General features: G+C 44.5%; 1 long non-coding RNA gene across 2 annotated transcripts in view; it reads left to right on the top strand.

The window, feature by feature from the left end:
- LOC115096266 overlaps positions 1-20546 on the top strand; it is a 189024-nt gene that overhangs the window by 24423 nt on the left and 144055 nt on the right. The window lies entirely within an intron of this gene.

Below are 20546 nucleotides of genomic sequence, written 5' to 3'. Positions count from 1 at the left end.
ACTGATGATAAATGGCCTGCATACAGAAAGGTGCAGTAAGGTAGCACAGCTCATCTACTGGAAATTGCAAATACTATAACATCACAGTACCAGAGAAACACTGGGAACCTTGTTGGTGCTTCCTTCCACCTCCAGCATGGTGCCCTGGCTAGGTGCCTGTTTTGCCAGTCCCTTCTGATATCCCTGCCTGAAATGGCCAACAAAAAGAGGAACTAACGGAATTAATTTATTTAAAAAAAAAATCTATATCACCTCCCCAATCTAAATTGGAATGCCTAAAGTGGCATGCAGCAACAGAATACAATCAAATCATTCAAGCAAACGTGGGACAGATTGAGAAGACAGTTTTAAGAACATTGTTTGATGAATGAAGCAGGATATAAACACCTAGTTCTACTATTACTCCTGGGGGAATTCTACGCAAAAATAAAAATTATATTCTGCACACAAAAGTTTAAAATTCTGTGCACAAAATCTTTAAATTCTGCATACTTTATATTAGATCAAAACAACATTATACATGTCAATCTTTAAGTAATTAATTTAAATTGTAATATAGAAAAAAGTTATTACTTAAAGATGCAGAGTTTAAAATATTTTGAGCAGAATTTTCCTAGAAGTTCACTGTAAGAGAGTCTCTTCCACTCTCTCTCCCTATTCCCCTGGCCAGTCTCCTTTCACTTTGCCCTCTCAGGCCCCAACTCCTCCACCTGCCACTATCTTTCCCCTCCTCCTCTAGGCTCAATCCCTTCCACTCTATCTCCATTCCCAGAGTTTGACCCTTCTCTCAATACTGTCCCTCACACAGGCTCCCTCTGTCCCTTTCTCTCTCTCTCTCACACACACACACACACATGTGTGCATACACACAATTCAATTATGCAGTTATAACAGATTATACATAAAAAAGTACATTCAAAAGTACAGTCTTCTGAGGCAAAATATCACTTATAACATACATATTATATTTACATGTATATATTTGTGAAACAACCAGAAAATCTTGCAAAAAGGAACTCCTGTGGAATTACATTTTTTGTAATGTGTGCTGGGTTTGGGCTTGGCCCTCAGAAAGACATGAATAAATTAAATTACCATTACAGCATAGTAAACCTCCCATACCAAATAATACTAACTGCCAGCACTCAAACTGTAACAACCTTATCTATGAAAAGGTAACACTGTATTTATTACATCAGGCCCTAGAACACCAATACACTTCCTATTAGGAAAACAGAAAAATCAGACTGCTATAGATCACTACAGATAAATTATATGGTAGTAGAATACCTCATCCTGGTCACACATGGAGAACACAGACAGACCCTCACCAAATACAGAAAAAAGAGACCAGAAAGTATAAACAGAAACATGTTAAGAAGAACTGAACTGGAACCCACAATAAGCCAGCCTCTATAAGCAGAGCAACAATGGAAAAACAGAAACATTACTATTCTTCATAAAGCATTAAAAAATAAAATCAAGAAATATAAAACATCAGTCATAACTGTAAAATCGTAGTCATAAAAAGAATAAATATTTCAAATCAGTTAACAAATAGAATATCCAAAATTTCCCAAACACTAATAAATATTTCAAAAACATCTGATGAATAGAAAAATCCAATAATTAAAATATGTTCTAATATTTCCCAAAAAACAATAAAATATTTCAAAACAGTAGAAACATCAAATTACACCCAATAATTAAAACTAATAAGAATTAAAAGATCTCCTGATCTTTTGATTTCCAATCACCTTGAGATTGCCGTGGTTTGGGGAATTAGGGCCACACAAACCATCTTCACATACACACACACATATTCACTCTCTCACACATTCTGTCTTTTATATACATGTCTATGCTTTCACATATACTTGCTCTCTTTCCCTCACAGACACATTATGTGCATGTGTGAGCATGTCTGTCAGAACCTATATGTGATACATAGGCTCTCAGAGGCACACACAAACACACAGGTTCTCATACAGACATATACACATACACATGAATACTAGCTCTGACACAGAATACACTCAAGCTCTCACATAGACACAAAAACATACTCATGCACACAAGTTCTGACACACACAAAACACTCACGTAGACGCAGACACATACACATGCACACAAGCTCTGACACACACACATACACATGAACACAAGCTGACACAGAGACACATGCACAGATTCTCACACACACACACACTTGCAGCTTCCTTCTCCAAGCCATGGTGAGTTGGGCACTCCTGCGGCCCCCCTCCATCCTCTTCCTCTTCACTTTGAGCCGTGGAGGGATGAGCTCCACCACCCAGGAAGGGGATGTAGACCCTTGGGCCGGCCGTGCGGAGACGAATTGGAAGAATAGGTGGGCTCCGCTGAGAGGAGAAGGTCGGGTGGCGGATCGACGATGGAAGACCACGTAGATACTTCACCCTGGAAGCCCGCAATCCCCCCGGGAGGAGCCCGTGAGGATCCGAACCGCTGGGACTTAGGTGGATTCCCTTGAGATGACTGGCAGATGCTAGAACTTCACCCTGGAAGCCCGAGATCCCCCCGGGAGGAGCCCATGAAGACCCGGACTGCTGGGACTTAGGAGAATTACCTTGAAGAGGCATGGCAGAGTGAAGACGATCCAAGTCCAGGACAAGCGGCAATCAGAGACACGAGAAGACGAACCGGAGTCAGAGCCAGGAAGACAATCTGAAGGATGGACACGGCGGGAAGCTAGAGCCATGGACTGAAGCAGGAGCGGGGAGCAGAAGCTGGGACTGTGGACTGAGGCAGGAGTGAGGAGCAGAGGCTGGAGCTGGAGCTGGAAGCAGGATCCGAAGTAGCTGAGGCAGGAACCACAGACAACAGGAACAGGATCCAAACCTGGAGCGGGAGCGGATTCAGGAGCAAGAAGGAGCAGGTACGGCAACTTAGCACTCAAAAGAGTCAACCACATTGCAAGGCAAAGGTTTGTGGTCAGACGCTGGGTTTAAATCCCCGCCGGCATCTGACGTCATCGCTGGGGGCTGGCCGCAGTTTCGCGCCAGAGCCCCTTTAAAAAAGTCTCGCGCGCGCGGCTAAGGAGGGCAGAGCCAGGACTCGAGGCTCGGCAGCATCTCCCTCATGGAGATGCCGCCACGGAGAGGCTGAGTAGGCCTGGCGGGTCCCGGAACCCGCAGCTGAGTCCCTCGGGGGCGAACGAGGTAAGGACCTGGTCGCGAACCTCGCAACTGGGACCGCAACAGAAGACATGCAATTCTGTTTTTTCCTACAGTATAGTGTGGCTTCTTGGAGTTTCCATTTCCTTTTTTGTCTGCATGTCTCTGTTACTACTGTTACTAATTTGTTATTCCTTATTCTGTATTTGGTAAGGATCAGTCTATGTTCTGAATGCATGACAGAAGTGACGGATTTTGCTAGTGAGTAGTGTCAGGTCAATACAGTAAAGTGGGGCCGCGGTTACCCCGCTCCTAACCCACTTTCTACTCACTTTCCGGCCGCGTTAGCCCTTCTTGCGATACACAATCCCCTTTAACCGATTCTTACCGCCTCTTTAAATCACCGGGTAACCCCTTCCGCACGCGGCATGTATATTAAATGTAAACGATCGAATTAGCTATTCCCTCCCATACAGTAACGCGCGCCCTGACTATCGCTATTTTACCCTGCCGTTTTTCCGCGCGTTTAACCTGCTAATTTACCGCCTACCCTTACCCCTGCGTTAGAGGCAGGGGTAATGGTAGATGGCAAACTTTCCCCCAAAAGGAAACCTCTAAAAACCTCTAAAAACCTCTAAAATCCCCTCCTCCCCTCCTCCCGAAGCGACTCGACATTACTTTTTGTTGCTTTCTTACTTTTTGTTGCTTTTCAGCCCCTTCCCTTCTCTGCTGCCCTCCGGAGGGGGCAGCCGGCGGCGAAAGCGGCTTGCAGCGTTCCCCCCCCCCGCGCAGGTCCCAGTTCTCTTGGCTCGGCCCTCATCAAATTGTGAAGTCAGGTGAGAGACGACTGTTCTGTGCCCTCTCCAGTCACGGCGCGAGCGGAGCGAAGCGAAGCGTACTTTCATTGGCCTGAGCGCCCGTCAATTTAGGCACTCCAGCCAATGAAAGCACATAGACGGGTGCATGTGACGAACGCCGTGACGTCACATGCGCCCGTCCATGTGCGCCCAAATTGACGGGCGCTCAGCCAATGAAAGCACATAGACGGGCGTGCGTGACGCACGCCGTGACGTCACGCACGCCCGTCCATGTGCGCCCAAATTGACGGGCGCTCAGCCAATGAAAGCACGCCCGTCTATGTGCTTTCATTGGCTGGAGTGCCCGTCAATTTGGGTGCGCCAGCCAATGAAAGTACATAGACGGGGCGTGACGCAGGCCGTGACGTTGCGCGCGCCCATCTATGTGCTTTCATTGGCTGGAGCGCCCAAATTGACGGGTGCTCAGGCCAATGAAAATACGCTTCGCTTCGCTCCGCTCGCGCCGTGACTGGAGAGGGCACAGAACAGTGGGCTCTCACTTGACTTCACAATTTGATGAGGGCCGAGCCAGGAGAACCGGGACCTGCGCGGGGGGGAATGCTGCAAGCCGCTTTCGCCGCCGGCTGCCCCCTCCGCAGGGCGGCAGAGAAGGGAAGGGGCTGAAAAGCACAGAACAGTGGGCTCTCACCTGACTTCACAATTTGATGAGGGCCGAGCCAGGAGAACCGGGACCTGCGCGAGGGGAACTGCTGTGAGCCATTTTCGCCGCCGGCTGCCCCCTCCAGAGGGCGGCAGAGAAGGGAAGGGGCTGAAAAGCAACAAAAGGTAAGTTGGCACATGTCGAGCCGCTTCGGGAGGAGGGGATTTTCGGTTTTTAGGTTTTCATGGGTTAAAGTTGGGATCCACTTCCTGGTGCCTGTCATTTAAAATGACATTTGAAATGACAGGTACCAGAGCACCCAGGATACTGTATAGGTGCTGTATTAAGTGCCTATACAGTAAAATGGGTTGCGCGGGCCTAACGCTTCGCCTAACGCTTTGCAGATGCGGCTTGCATTTGCAAGCAATTTAAATAGAGTATCGAGTGGTATGTGATGAGAACTGTGCATGCGGCAAACGAGGGTGCGCCCGGCACTGCCGCACTCTTTCCAACGCGGCCTTATTGTGTCGACCGGGACTAGTAGTCCAGCTTGGTCTATGTTTCCAATAGGAGGTATATTGGTATTCAATGGCCTATAGAAATATTAGCAGTGTTGACTTTTCATAGTTGGGATTGTTACTGTTTTCATTCTGGGAACTAGTGCTGTTTTGGCATGGAAGGTTTCCTACATAGATTCTGAATGTCCATTTTTCAGGGGTTTGTCTTACTTCACAAAATGTCTTGCAATGCAGGGAGTCTGTGTTATTATTACTGAGATGGTGCCAGAATTTGAATAGATTTTTTTTGTGTAATGAGTTGTAAAGGGAAATGTTCTAACTCTGCTCTGCACCTGCTTTGGGGGGAATATCTATGGGTGCAGAGTATGTGTGTTACATAATTGGAGGTTCATGATTTATACTGAAGTTCTGCCCCATCCTATAAAGACTTCATTCTTATATAGAAGAATTGGTGAATAATGCTATCAAATAATTTTACTGGTAGTTTCATTGGGTGGTTAAAACTCACCAGGAATTTCTTTATTGCACAGATTGCCCCAAGACCCAGAGCTCCCCACTCTAGGGACGAACCCATTCTAGGGAGCCCTTTCTTGTGCAAAGGAAAGGGAACTCGCCCCGGGTTGGCCAGCCTGTATCTACCCTCTGCCTTGCTGCCATACACCAGATGACTCACTCAACTCCTTGTGGTGTTCTGGCCACTATCATAGTTGCTCAGTGTCAGGTCGATCCAGTATCGTCCGCTCGAGGATTGCCCGTCTGTAACGTGCTCGTAGCGCACAATTCGGGCGCGCAAGGCAATTCGGCGATACAGTCTCCAGTTTCACGCGTCCGTATCGCTTCTGAAAACAGACGCATAACCCTTTCCGCACCCGGCATGTAAATGAACGAAAAAGCTGTATAATGAAGGAATTAGCTATTCCCCTGCGATACTGTAACGGGCGCTGATATTATCTCCTCCGTAACCCGCTGTTCTGCCGCGGCCTTAACCTGCTAGTTTACCGCCTCCCCCTAATAGGAGTTAGTGTAGTGTAGGGTAAAAACATTGCTTACCCGCCCTGGTCCCGTCTGGTCTCCTGCAGCCCCGTCCGGACCGGACCGGACGGGGCTGCAGGAGACCGGACGGGACCAGGGCAAAAAAAAACAAACGAAAAAGTAGCAAGGCTCGGGCCTGCTATGGTAAGTTTAAAAAGTGTAAAAAACAAAAAACCTGTGTGTTATATAAAAAAATAAAACAATTTTAAATACCTGTCGGAGGGCCGTGGGTCCCGGTGGGCGGCGGGCAGCCATCAGCGGCATCCGGTAGTCCCTTCTCCCTTCCTCCCTCCCTCCCCTGCCTGGATGAGCGCCAAAATCGCACGGGCGGGTCGGCAGCGGGGGGGGGGGGGGGGGGGCGGCAGCAGGATCCGGGAGCGGCGGGTAGGCGGCAGCGGGGTCCGGGGGGGCAGCGGCAGCGGGGTCCGGGGGTGGCAGCGAGATCCGGGGAGCCAGCAGCGGCAGCATGTTCTATCGGGTAGGCAGCTAGGTGGCAAAGTAAAGATGGCCGCCTGCACGGGAAAATCGTGCAATTGGCCGCTGAAGACGTGACGTCACGACGTTTGGCGTCACGGGGTGTGACGTCACGTCTTCAGCGGCCAATTGCACGATTTCCCGTGCAGGCGGCCATCTTTACTTTGCCACCTAGCTGCCTGCCCGATCGAACATGCTGCCGCTGCTGGCTCCCCGGATCTCGCTGCCACCCCCGGACCCCGCTGCCGCTGCCCCCCCGGACCCCGCTGCCGCCTACCCGCCGCTCCCGGATCCTGCTGCCGCCCCCCCCGCTGCCGACCCGCCCGTGCGATTTTGGCGCTCATCCAGGCAGGGGAGGGAGGGAGGAAGGGAGAAGGGACTACCGGATGCCGCTGATGGCTGCCCGCCGCCCACCGGGACCCACGGCCCTCCGACAGGTATTTAAAATTGTTTTATTTTTTTATATAACACACAGGTTTTTTGTTTTTTACACTTTTTAAACTTTTTTACACTTCCTGGTGCCTGTCATTTCAAATGTCATTTGAAATGACAGGTACCAGCGCACCCAGGTTACTGTATAGGCGCTGTTACAGCGCCTATACAGTAAAATGGGTTGCGCGGGCATAACCCTTCCCTAACGCTTCACAGCCGCGGCATGCATTTGCATGCGATTAGAGGAGAGTATCGGGGAGTTAGTGAAGAGAACTGTGCGTGCGGGGAGGAAGGGTGCGCCTGACACTACCTCACTGTTTTTACCGCGGCCTTACTGGATCGACCTGTGTGTTGGTGCTAGTCTTTCTGCTTGCTATGTTCCCGCTTCATTGTGCTGTAGGATGTTGATGCCACTTGTCTTGCCGCTTTGCCTGTCGTGCTGCATTCGAGGGTTCATGCATCTGTTATCGGTGCTCTCTTTTGAAGCTGTGGTGTGTTTTTTACACTCTTGCTGCTGCTTTGTGCCTCTATTAAAGCACTCTTCTTGCCACTCCTGGTACCCCTTTGCCCCTTTAAAGTACCTTAGGCTATTCATGCCACTTTGATGCCACTTTGCCACAGTCTAAGTACCTTGGAGCTGTTTTGTTGTTCTGATGATTGCTCCCCAGAAGTTTCATCAAAATTGATAAGAAAACCCCAATTCTGCAGCCAAAAATAGGCTGCAAATACTTCCCCCATTGACTTTAATGGGAACCGGAAAACAAATGCATGTATCAACGTATCGGGGCGACATTGGACGAATGCAACGAATTTGCCCGCCGACGAATACGAATACCGAATCCGTACCCTCTGCACATCCCTAATACATTAACTCTCCCATTCTTATTTTTTGTATACATTTTTTGGTTTTCATGTGCTTTTGAGATAAATGAATGAGAAGACTGTTGGGGGTTAACTATAACCAACTGCATTGATGACTTGCTGATACATCAATAGAATCTCTGCTGTATGGTTTCAGGACAGTGTGTGAATTGTGGTGCTGTGTAAATTCCCTTATCAAGTCTGCTATCTACTATACCACCATATCCATGTGCTAAATCAAGCCTTCGAGCTTCAGATATCCTTTCTTCATCTGTAATAAAATTTCATGTTCAATCTACTCCTTTTCTTTCTTTTTCTTTCATAAAATCTGTGTTTTTACTTTCCCCAGATGGTCTGGATTTGGATTTAATATCAATTACTCATGCTTCCATATCTTAGCTTAAGGTGGTTACAATTGGGTACAATAGGTAGTTCTGTTTCATTTGACAACTTATCCTAGCTCCCTTAGGGGCCAATATACTAAGCTGTGAAAGGCTCTGCAAACATTATAATGCATGCAAAACAAATAAGGCATGTTAATTGCATTTGTAAATGTTTATGCATGCTATTTGTTGTTTTTGCATGTGTAATTTTGTTTATAAAGGCATTCACAAAAGTTAGGAAAATTTCTAATGAGCTGAAGAATCATGCAAATCAGCTCATTTGCAACTTACCTATAGCACACTTGCATATGGAAAATTGTGCAAGTTGATGATTTTTCAGAAAATTAATGACACCTTCATGAAGTGTAGTTTAAAAGATTTTCTATGATAAAGTCTGTGATTTTGCACATACTCCACTGCAAAATAAATGCAGTTAATCACATTTGAGCAAAATTTTAATGAGTGCTCATTTCTGTGAGCAGACTCACAGGTTAAGACTTCTTAGTGCCTTTGGTTTCCTCATGGCTAAGCCCGGACATGAGGTGGGAGGATGTCTATGTATATTCTCTTGAACTTGTCAGCACTTTGGTTTAAGGCCACTTATAAACAATAGTGAAAGTAAAAATAAAAATAAGTAGCTCAAAATGTAATATCTATAATGTCATTTTTAAAGGTCTTGCTTCATTCCCAGAGGTTTGGGCCTTCACTGTGCAAACAGATGAAAAATCAGTTTATGACTATCCATTGTTGTAAAAGGGAATATTTAGTTGTTAATCATGCTGTTTTGAAATACTCAAAAGCTTATCCAGAAAGGCCTTAAAAAAGATATTCAGCGTGCACAGGAGCTAACCTATATTCTCCATTATTAAGTTCAGCTCCACCTCCAGTCTCACCCACAGAGAGTTATTCCTCCAATAGATATATATTACTTTTGTTTGCTTACCCACTGCATCTGTGCTAAATGCATTTAGTCCTGATCAAAGAAGGAGTAAGTCCAGGTGGCCTACCTTACCTTTTGCCTGCATATCTCCTATTTGTTATTGGAAGAAAAATGTATTTTCCATTTTCTTTTTCTCCTATGCAACCCTTTTTCCTCATTTATTTTATCCAGTGCCTTCCAATGGGATTGGAAAAAGTCTCAAGAATACAATGACTGTACAGAGAAGGACTTGCATACATTTGCTGTAAAGGCTACAGTATATCATATTTAGTACCTTCCCAACCCACTGATAATAATATTTGTTTTATAAAAAGTTTAACATTTATAAATGTTAAGGTTTTCCTCATTAATTCATAAAAGTCAGGAAAATGCAAATATTCCATTCTGGAGATAGAAGTTTGGACAGGCATCTTATGGTTTCCTACCTTTTACAGCAAAAATGCATAAGGTAGTGTGGTTGCAAAAATAGGGCACCCAGCCCTGACTTTGGGTCTGTTTAGAATGGAGGCTGGGGTTTTGCCTCTGAGCCACTGGGTGGATTAGATTAAAACAGATTCAAGCAGCCTCAGAGAGTCTTCATGAAGCTGATGCAAAACTCACTGTCCTGCCCCTAAAGAACAGCATTGCTCCTCAGGATTTCGAAAGTGACCTCTGGGAGCACTTTAATATTCCTACCAACTTGAGGCCTGTAAGTTGCACTGACAAAACCTAGAGTAACCCTGTGAGTGTTCATCTCTGTAAAGAGCAGGGTTGCCAACTGTCCAGAAATTTTCTGGATTGTACAGATTTTTGGGGTATTGTCCTGAAAAAAGGAGGAGGGCTAAAAATGTTCAGATGCTGCAGGTGAGCTTCTGATCCCCCCCCCCTTCAATTATATATTATAGTTAGGGACCTTCATTTACAATTTTTATTTTAGTTCTCCTGGAAATTTATCAGTGTTTATTACAACAAGCAAAAATTGAGAAAATCAGTGTGTGCTTTGATACCTACTGTATATTCAATGTGTTGGATATATTTATTTTGTGTCACTTACATAGACTTTAGTCCATGATTTAATCAGAGGCCTAAAGCATGTTACAAAACAGTAATTTGGCCCCTGGGCTGGTAAAGGCAAACATTTTTCAGAATAAAGAAGTCTGAGAACTAGTGGTCATGATGTGAGGATCTGAAGAGGTAGACTCAGGAATAACAGGAAAATATTTTTTCATAGAAAGGATGGTGGATGCATGGAATAACCTCCCAGTGGAGGTGATAGAGGCAAAAATAATAACAATTAAAGAAAGCACGGGATCATTTATTGCAAAGAAGTGAGGGAAAAACCAGAGATCAACTGGGGTCTAAGACCCTGAGGCAGAAAGTAATTGAGCAAACTAGATTGGTCCTTATCTGCTATCAAATTATAGGTTTCTGTTTTGTAATAGTGAAGAGTGGTAATAAAAATCCAGTGAAGATCAGAGCTGTATTTAAGGCGAATGGTGCCATGGGTGAAAAGCACCCCTCTCAACTGATGACACTCCCCCCCCTCCTCCCCAGTCTTCTCTGCAGCTGGGGTGGGATGGGATCTGCTGCAGCTACGTGATTTCAATCTTTGGTCATGGCCAGGTTGGGCTTGTCTTCAGCCGCTGCAGGGTAGAATACGCCACAGCCAAGCTGGGTGGGATGGGATCTGCTATGACCACGCTGGGCCTCTCCTCCTCTCTTCCCATGGTGTTCAGGGCACCCCTCAGCTGATGGCACCCGGGCAACTGCCTGGCTCCCCAAAAACCAGTCCTAAGAAAGGTATTAAAACAGCATCTCCAAATGTTCAGAAATTTTATGGTTAAAAGTTGGCAATCTTAGAGACCCTTTAGATCTCCACTATTTGGCCCTAGTAACAGACTTGTGGCAGGCTGCTTCAGAGTTCGGTGTGGCACTTTGAGTTAGCAGTCAGAGGAGAAGGAGCAATCTTGTACTCTTGTAAATTGTTTTCCTTTCAATTACAGTTTTACTCCTGTTACCTTTTGGCTGATTCAGTATGGCCCATTACCTACCCACCTTTCATTCGGCTAACCAGATAGCCGGATAAGTGACTTATCTGACTATCTAGCAGTCGCTGAACTTAAGCAGATATTCAGTGGCTGCTAGATGGGCAGATAAGTCCTGCTTGGTTGAATATCTGCCCCTCTCTCTATTTCCTCCCTCAGTATGCAGCAGAAGGCATTCAGTTACTTAGAAGCATGGTTGTGGAATTCAATCTGCTAGAATTACAAGCTGAATTGGATTGTTTGACTCCGCAAGAAGTTTAAACCATGGCTTTTTTTGTAAAAGTGTTTGGAGTTTCATAAACAGGAGAGGAACTGAGTGGAGTATACTGTTCTTCTTTAGTTGATGGTAAAATATGGGATGCAGAAAATGAGAACATTTACTTTTAGTAGGGAATTGTAAGGGGCGGTGGGCTAGGATTGGGGCTGAAGTAGGGTGATGCTGGTTGATGCTGGTTGATGAGGGTGGAAGTGGATAGGTGGGACAGGTTGCAGTAGGAGGAAATAGAGCATTGCAAGTTATAATTTTAACATTTTTAATAGCAATTTGCCTGAGATACAGATCACTCTTTTGTTGAATATATTTATTGTAACTTGCTCTGGGCTGAAAGGATGAGCATGTAATCAAGTGTAACTTAAATACATAAATTGCAGATACACTGCTCAGTACTGATATTTCCTAATTTGTTATCCCTACTCATTTTAATGTTTTAGAGGAGAGAGAAAAGGAAAGCAGAAGAGAAAAAAAAGAGGGACTGTTACAAACTACTGATGAGATTTACTGTAAATAACTTGGTTTGACACTGTATGTGAATAACAGTAAATGTTGGGTCTGTTGCCATAGAAATAGCCTCTTCATGAGAAGGGAATGTATTCCCTTCTTCACAGAAAGTGCTACAAGACTTTCTGTGAAGAATGCAAACTTAATTGGCAAAATTGGTATTTCTAAATAACCTTTTCAATAAAATCTTTGTGATGAGGGGATTTAGATGGAGCAGAAATTCAATACAGTATTTCTGAAAAATCATTGGTCCAGTCATGGACAAGCAAGAGAAAACCAAGCAGAAATATTTTCCTATTATTTCTGCTTTAGGCAGCGAGTAATAAAAACAGTGACTACACGTGCTATTAGAAACAATTTAAGTCCATTTCTCCCAGTCTGATGTCTTGCAATTCATCTGGTAATTACCGACGGTTACCCTATGCTGAGAGGGTTCTGCTCCTCAGACCTTTGCATAGTCCTTCCACTCAGGCATGGTCCTTTCCACCAAGGCTATTGCTGGTCTTGGAAGAGAAGGACTGAACCTTTTTTTTTGCATGGAAAGCTTGTTCTCTGTGACTGTGGAGGTCAAGAAGTCAGCTCTCTGATCCACAGAGCAGAAGCTCTTACAGAACTAAGGGCTTATAGTGTGGGAAAGCAACTCCTTTTACGTGTTTGCTGCTGCTGCTGCTGCCAGCATATGCAAGAGCTTCTCTGGGTGCATTTTGATGTTTTTTCTCAGGAGTGCCAGAGACTTACTACCACAATTCCAGATTTTGCATGGGAGTTTGGGAACTCTAGTCCACAAGAATGCTTGGGTCACTCCTTTTTCAAGACAGAGCACAGCAACATAGTAAATAATGGAAGATAAAGACCAAAATGGCCCATTCTGTCTCCCCAGTTGAGATTCATGCACTTTAGATAGATTGGCATATAAATTCCTATATGCAACCTACCCTTTCTTTTCTCTCACCCGTGTCTTTTACCAGACTTCATATGCAGGGCTGGCTTTTCAGAGTGTACAACCTCTGCGGCTACACAGGGTAGTAAGCAAGTTTAGGGGTGTAGGAACCTGTCTGCTACAGGGCATTTCCAATTGCCCTCCCTCCTTACTTCACAATCTTGTCAGGAAAAGACAACATGTAATCTCCTCAGAAACAGACTTTTATTTATCAGATTTCTCAGGATATAGCATTTAGCTCTCTTAACCATTCCCTCAGTCAAGACAGCGAGACTAACCCAGGCAAGAGAAAGGGCATTGTCTTTAGCAGGACCCACACTCTGGAACACAATGCCTATGGAGACCAGATTACAGAGAGACCCCAAAACATTCAAGAGAAGTCTAAAGACATGGCTTTTTAAACAAGCCTTTTATAAAGAGACCGGAGAATAGAAAATACACTGGAATAAGCAGAAGAGCACCGGCACACAGCACTATTCTCAAAAATGTGCATTACAATATTTTAACAAATTGAGTACACAATAAATGTAATAATATAACACAGTAAATGTGATTTTTTTAACCTGTAAAAGTACCTTCTAGGAATCTAGGTACATCTGGCCAGAACCTACATCACTAAACATTTGTACATATTTTTATGATTTAATGTAACCGAAACTTAATGGCACCTGTTAGAATGTACTACAGTACGCTTACTCCAAACTTACTTATGTGCCTACATGTAAACCGTTGCGATGGTATATAACTTAGCGACGGTATAGAAAAGACTTTATATATAAATAAATAAATAAATAAATACATTTAGAAAATAACAACAATTCCTGTCTCTAACATCCCCATTAAGCACTAGTTTTACCTAAAGAAAGTTCTGTATCATGGATGGTTTCACACATGCCATAAACCTTAGCCTGCTTCATATAATATGGCTAGCTTACTCACCCCTGATCCCAGCTTCAGGTGATATCCTCTTGTTTTATCTCTGAAGCAGACGCTGGCTGCAGGTCGGGAGAATGCGGGCAGGGGCAAGAGAATGTGCTTCCTGGGCTTGGTACTGGCAGAGCGGGCAGGTGGTCGCAGAAGGAGACTAGTTTCTGGCTCTGGTGCTTGCCGGCTGTCTGGGGCTTGCTCTCGCCCTTAACCATCTCTGACTCTGTGTCACTCTCCGCACCTGAGCAGAGTGTCTCCTCTATCTGGTCTCCTGCCCCGGTCTCTTGGGCACACCTAGTCTTCTCCTTCCTCAATAGCAGGGGCTGCTGGTTTGCTTCAGGCTCCCCTTCCTTTTCGTTCAGGGGTCTCTTATCTGGTTTCAGGTTTTTTTCTCAGGATTTGCCCCTGGGTCTCACTTTCTCAGCCTTCAGGCGGTCCTTTGCTTGCAGAGTTGCCCTCAGGGTTTGCTCATTCTGGATCTCACTCTTTCTGGGTCTTGCTGCCCTCTTCTTATTTGTCCCCACCTTATACTTTCTAGCTAATAAACATACATAAGCTCATGCATAATCACGTGGCGGATGGAGGGTCTTTGCTATATTGCAGGTCTTTTCCTCTTCCCCATTTATTCAGGGGGGTCCTGCCACGTTGCAGGTTTTTCCCCCTCCCCATTTCTGCAGGGGAGTCCTACCACAATGCAGGTCTTTCCCCCTCCCCATTTCTGTGGGGGTGAACTGCCATGTCTGATGCTAAGCTGTGTTCCAGAGTGTTTTTCTCTGTCTCCAACTTCTCCACAAGGGTGGGGGTCTTTCTAACTTATGGACTCACCTTCCCTGATTTCTGACTCCTGCTTTTGGGCTTAAATTGTTGCATTGTCTCTGTCTTCTTTATATTTGCACAGGAACTGACAATGCTGTGCAAAACGTTCTTTCCCTTGCTGTGACAGTGCTTTTGGGGCCTGTCAGTACACTGGCCTGTATGTATCTTGGCTATTATGATTCATATTTGGTGATTCAGTGGTAAAACATGAGATATCTCCCTAAAGGGTACATTGCTCAAAGGGGCACCGTGACCTCCTCCCTCCTGCACCTTCCATACGATGTCTGCAAGAAGGAAACTCGGGAATACTGTGCAGGAGGAAGGAGGCTTTTGTCTGTGATAGTAGGCGAAGGATCAGCCTGCAGGGATGAGGATTACGGGAAGTGAGAAAATGAGAGAGATGCTGCTGGGCAGAAAAGGGGAGAGAGCGATAAGAGGATGCTAGGGGAAGAGAGAGAGGGGAATGCTTGGCACTGTGGGCAGGGGGTAAGAGAGCAGGGCAGAGGGCAAACTAGTATTGGCAGGGGGGGGCTCAAAGCAATCTGCTGCCTGAGGTGAAGAAAGAGATAGTGCCCCCCTAGGTGAAGCACAGATCAAATCAGTGAGAGGGCAAAGGGGAACCCGGAGTCTAGCTCTTTTTCAGGCCGATACAGTACAGTGTGCTCAGGCGGAGCACTGTTAACCCGCGATTGGACGCGCGTTTTCGATGCGCTAGCTTAACCCCTTATTTACCCCAACATGCAAATGCATGTTGATGGCCCTAGTAGGTATTCCCGCACGATTCAGAAAGCAAAATGTGCAGCCAAGCTGCACATTTTACTTTCAGAAATTAGCGCCTACCCAAAGGTAGGTGTTAATTTCTCCGGGCACTGGGAAAGTTCACAGAAAAGCACTTTTCTGTGCACCCTCTGACTTAATATCATGGCGATATTAAGTCGGAGGTCCCGAAAGTTAAAAAAAAGTAAAAAAAAAAAAATTTGAAATCGGCCCGCGGATCGTGGATTGAAAACCGGACGCTCAATTTTGCCGACGTCCGGTTTCCAAACCCGTGGCTGTGAGCGGGTTTGAGAACCGACGCCGGCAAAATTGAGCATTGGCTGTCAAACCCGCTGAGAGCCGCCGCTCCTGTCCAAAAAGAGGCGCTAGGAACGTGCTAGTGTCCCTAGCGCCTCTTTTTGCCTCGGGCCCTCATTTGAATACAGAATCGCACGCACAGGAGAGTGGCCTGTGTGCGTGCCGGAGAGCGGGCGTTCGCCAGCTCTCCCGCGACTTTTACTGTATCGGCCCGTTTGTGATTTAAATGCAGGGAAGGGAGAAGCGAGGTCAGGGTCCCCAGAAATGTGGCAGATAGAATATTAGTGATAATATTTCTAGGAAGCTGGCAACCTTGTTACACTCCTAGGAACCTTCCCCCCCTCCACCCTTTTGCAGCATTTTCCCCCTGGAAAAGTAGAAGATGGGTCAATGGTGTGGGTCTGGGTATCACACATTCTCTCTGGGCTGGTGCAAGGGTATTGGGTGCCCTAAGTGAACCTTAAAGCCTTGCACCACACTCTGCTGCCCTCCCCACACACAACTATTATGCATTTATTTTTAAACTTTATCTTTAATCCATTTCAGATTAACAAAGCACTAAACAAACTTTGTTCAGAAACAAGGGGATTATGAAGAAATCTTTGTAACATTTCCTGGTCGTGGAGTCATCTCGCAACCAGCAGCACTCACACCCAGGTTGCTGGTGATCTTTTGGTGTGGCCTAAACATCATCAGCTTCTGATGATGTTTAGGCCACACCAATGCCATCAATGGCAGCGTCCATTGATGGCATTGGACGCTGCCAATGCCATCAATCCCTAGGCCTCCTAGGTGCGTGCGTGGCGCCTTTACATGGCCTGATGCGGGAACTGTTTGTGTCGGCGCCTCCTGATAATGTCTGCGTGGCTAGATCCTTATGAAATGGAACAAGTCAAGTGAGCAGTACAACATAGGTGTCATTGTTGAAAATACGTTTAAATCTTATGCTCACTGTGCAGCAGCAGCCAAGAAAGCAAATAGAATGCTAGGGATTATTAGTAAAGGACTGGAGAATAAAACAGAGAATATCATAAAGCCTCTGATTCACTCCATGGTGCAACCTCATCTTGACTATTGTGTGCGGTTCTGGTCACCACATCTCAAAATATATATATAGCAGGATTAGAAAAGGTACACAGAAGGGTGATCAAATAGATAAAGGGGATGGAACAATTCCCCTATGAAGAAAGGCTAAAGAGATTAGGCCTCTTCAGCTTGGAGAAGAGATGGCTGAGGGGAGATATGATAGAGGTCTATAAAATAATGAGTGGAATGGAACGAGTAAATGTTATTGTTTACTCTTTTGAAAAGTACAAAGACCAGGGGTCACATAATAAAGTTACTAGGTAATACATTTAAAACTAATAAGAGATAATATTTTTTTACTCAATGCATAATTAAGCTCTGGAATTCATTGCCCAGAGGATGTGGTGAAAGATATTAGTGTAGCTGCATTTAAAAAAGGTTTGGACAAGTTTCTGGAGGAAAAGTCCATTAAGCATTATTAAGGGAGAGTTGCAGAAATCCACTGCTTCTTCTTGGGATAAGCAGCTTGGAATCTGTCTACCCCTTGGGATCCTGCCAGGTACTTGTGACCTGGCTTGGCCACTCTTGGAATCAGGATAATGGGCTTGATGGACCTTTGGTCTGACCCAGTATGACAAATCTTATGTTCTTATAAGAATAGATTTAGACTTTTGCTGTACCAAGGCACTTTCAGTGCCACTGCTGTTTTCCCTCTCTCCCATGAATCTTGGAACATTAACTCCCACTATCTGTGGACCTCTGATTACTTCTTTTCCCCCAGTGTAAACTTATAATCATTTCCATACACTTCTGTAACCCCTGGATGGGACAGAACCCTGATGCTGTCCCCAAGAGCACAAAGAAATAAAATAAACTCTATTTGCATCCAATTCTCCATTAGTTAGTGCGCACTAACACGATTTAACGATTTTTAACGATAAATCGTTAGAATTTCTATTGTATTGTGTTCTATAACGATTTAAGACGATATTAAAATTATCGGACGATAATTTTAATCGTTGAAAAACGATTCACATCCCTAGTGGACAACTACACATTTGCATGGAAATTTTAAATAAAAGGTAGTTCCCAAATCTAAGACTTTCTGTCGGAGCTGAAGAAACTGCTTTCTTCTAATCTGTGTACTACGTTCAACATCAGGGAATACCTGTACACATTGGCCAGAAAAAGAAAAACCCTTCCAGGAAAAATATTTCTGGGAAAACCCATTCCCTATCCTTGTCCACACAAAAAGTATTGTAACCCTAATAGGGATGTCATCAGTAGAAGCCTCAAGGAAATCCAATAAATTAGGGCTATCATCAGGTAATGTATCTATTAATGTTAAAATCAAACCACCTAATTTGTTCCTAACAATCAGGTTTAACTTACACACCTAGTTTATTATTTTAAATTGTTACCGTACTATGATGGCACACGAGTAATTTGTAATCTATACCACCCATATTTCTCTTTATCGTGCCCTTCTGTAAACCGTTGTGAAGGTATTTAACTTAACGATGGTATAGAAAATTGTTTAAATAAATAAATAAATAAATCTGCACTCCCCTCCTTCCAGCTATCTCTTTCTTAACTCTAGGCAGTCAGTACATTTGTGAGATAGCCATCTCCTTGTCCTGAGGAAAGGCTAGTACCTCATGAATATATTTATTAAAAAAACTCTAATGGAGAAAATAATCTAGTCATCAGAAAATTCAAAAATCTTAGATTCCTTGATCTTAAAGAATTATCTAAAAGTTCAAGCTGATTATACAACAAATGAATATTTGTCCCAGCTTCTTGCAAAGAAGGCAACCTGAGGAAGTAGGAAAGACACAGCAGTTTCCAGAGAGGATATCCAGGTCTCACATTCATTAAATCTAGATTTGGACTTCCCGTAAATTTGGAAAATTGCTGCAGGGAGTTTGATGATATCATATTCATTTTTGCTATCATCTTCCAAATGTCTATAAGAGTCAGCTGACATAGTTCCATAAGGAATTCTAAATTGGCACCAATGATTTCATCTGGAAGGTTCTCCTCCCCTTCCTGGTTAAGTATGGGGGTACAGGTAGCGATACTTGAATTTAGTTGATGGTGGACACTAGCAACTAAGGACTGACCTGATGGTTATGGTGGTGGAAGATTCAGACCCAGGCTCAGGGAAGCCCCAGAACTAACAAGGCTGCTGAATGGATCTCCTCAGGGGGAAATCCATAGGCCCACAGGACTGGAACTCAGGGATGAAATCCAAAGTTTAACTTTACTCTTTCTTCCCGTATAATCTACTGGAACTCAGCTCAAGAAAGAATGATGAGAAGGGGCACACCACTGTTTGGCTGATAGTGGCGTGCTGGTAGGCCGCACTAATTATAGGCCTCAGTTGACACTGGATGACATCAGTGGCAGGTCCAGGGAGATCAGCCGCAATGACAAACAGCTGTGAGGCTCCTGCACTTTCTATTCTTGGATTCCTGCTCCAGGCAAGGATAGGTCTTGCCAGGTAATCCCCCCCCCCCAAGTTTATTAGCATAAACAAACATAAGCACTCTAGAATCAAAGATGGCATTGTATTCACTCATCATGTCTTTGGTAAAGATCTTGGTTGTTAAAAATATTTCTAAGAACAATGTGACTTCAAGTCTGCAAAAAAAAAGGAAAAAGAAAAAGCCATGAGCATTGTTATTTTCTTTAAGCCACTTCTGGGTCCGAAGGGTACATTAAACATGATTTTTGGAAACAAAGGCAGAAACCTTCATTTCATTAGTTGATTTTCTTACCCCTCTGCTCCAGCGATTTGTATTAGCAGTAATGAGAGAGAGGACATTTCAGTCAGTTGGTTAATGCCTGATTGGGCTAAAGGCTGATACAAGACCAGGAATGCGCAACCTTTCAAGGTGGCCACTAATAGAGAGGAAATGCTCTGTCAATCGTTACTGCTGAAGTAATCAAGCCAGTTGCAAGAATGACTCAGGGGACAAGTTCTCACCATGCACTTAGGAAAAGAAGCTCATTTTTCATATGAGGAATTACTTGTCTCATAAAGTCAGTTATCTTGTGCAGATGAGTTACTGCAATTTTGCATGATATTAGTCCTTTATTTAAAAAAAAAAAAAAAAAAAAGTACTGATAGGCCTGGAAAAATGTGGTTATATAGAGGACAATTTTCAAAACCATTTACCCATGGAAATAGCAATTTACTTAGTTTAAATTGCCCTGGCTGAAAATTGCCATCCTCTCTTTAACCTTTTAGCTAGGTTAAAAAGAGAGGCAGGCCTGGGGGCATATTTTGGTTGGGAAGAGAAAAAAAAACCAGTGCGCACTCATACAGTGTTCAAATGTGCACGTGCTATTTTACCCCTGCTCGGCCACCCCAAAAATAAGAGGTGCAATGTACAAGAGCGCTTTTAGCACACGCACGTCGTACCATCTCATGGATCAAGAGGAGCTAGCTGGGTACTTGGTCTTTGAAAATTCACTAAAAATTACATGTGTTCACGTTGCATCTATGTAAACTATTGATAATTGCTCCTCCCTAATGTCGCAGGGGGGGGTCATGATCATTCATATAAACCACTATGGTGGTGACCGTTAGAACCACACCTGGCCAATTTCCTTACAACAGGATTTCCTAAACTTTTTTGCTGGAGTGACCCCCTTTCAGCATTTGTAAATTCCCATGACCCTCTAGAGGACGACCAAACAAATTAG

Source organism: Rhinatrema bivittatum, chromosome 7 (assembly GCF_901001135.1).
Source record: "Rhinatrema bivittatum chromosome 7, aRhiBiv1.1, whole genome shotgun sequence".
NCBI classification, from domain to species: domain Eukaryota; kingdom Metazoa; phylum Chordata; class Amphibia; order Gymnophiona; family Rhinatrematidae; genus Rhinatrema; species Rhinatrema bivittatum.
Note: the sequence above shows the minus strand (reverse complement) of the source record. Positions and strands in the feature narration are given on the sequence as shown.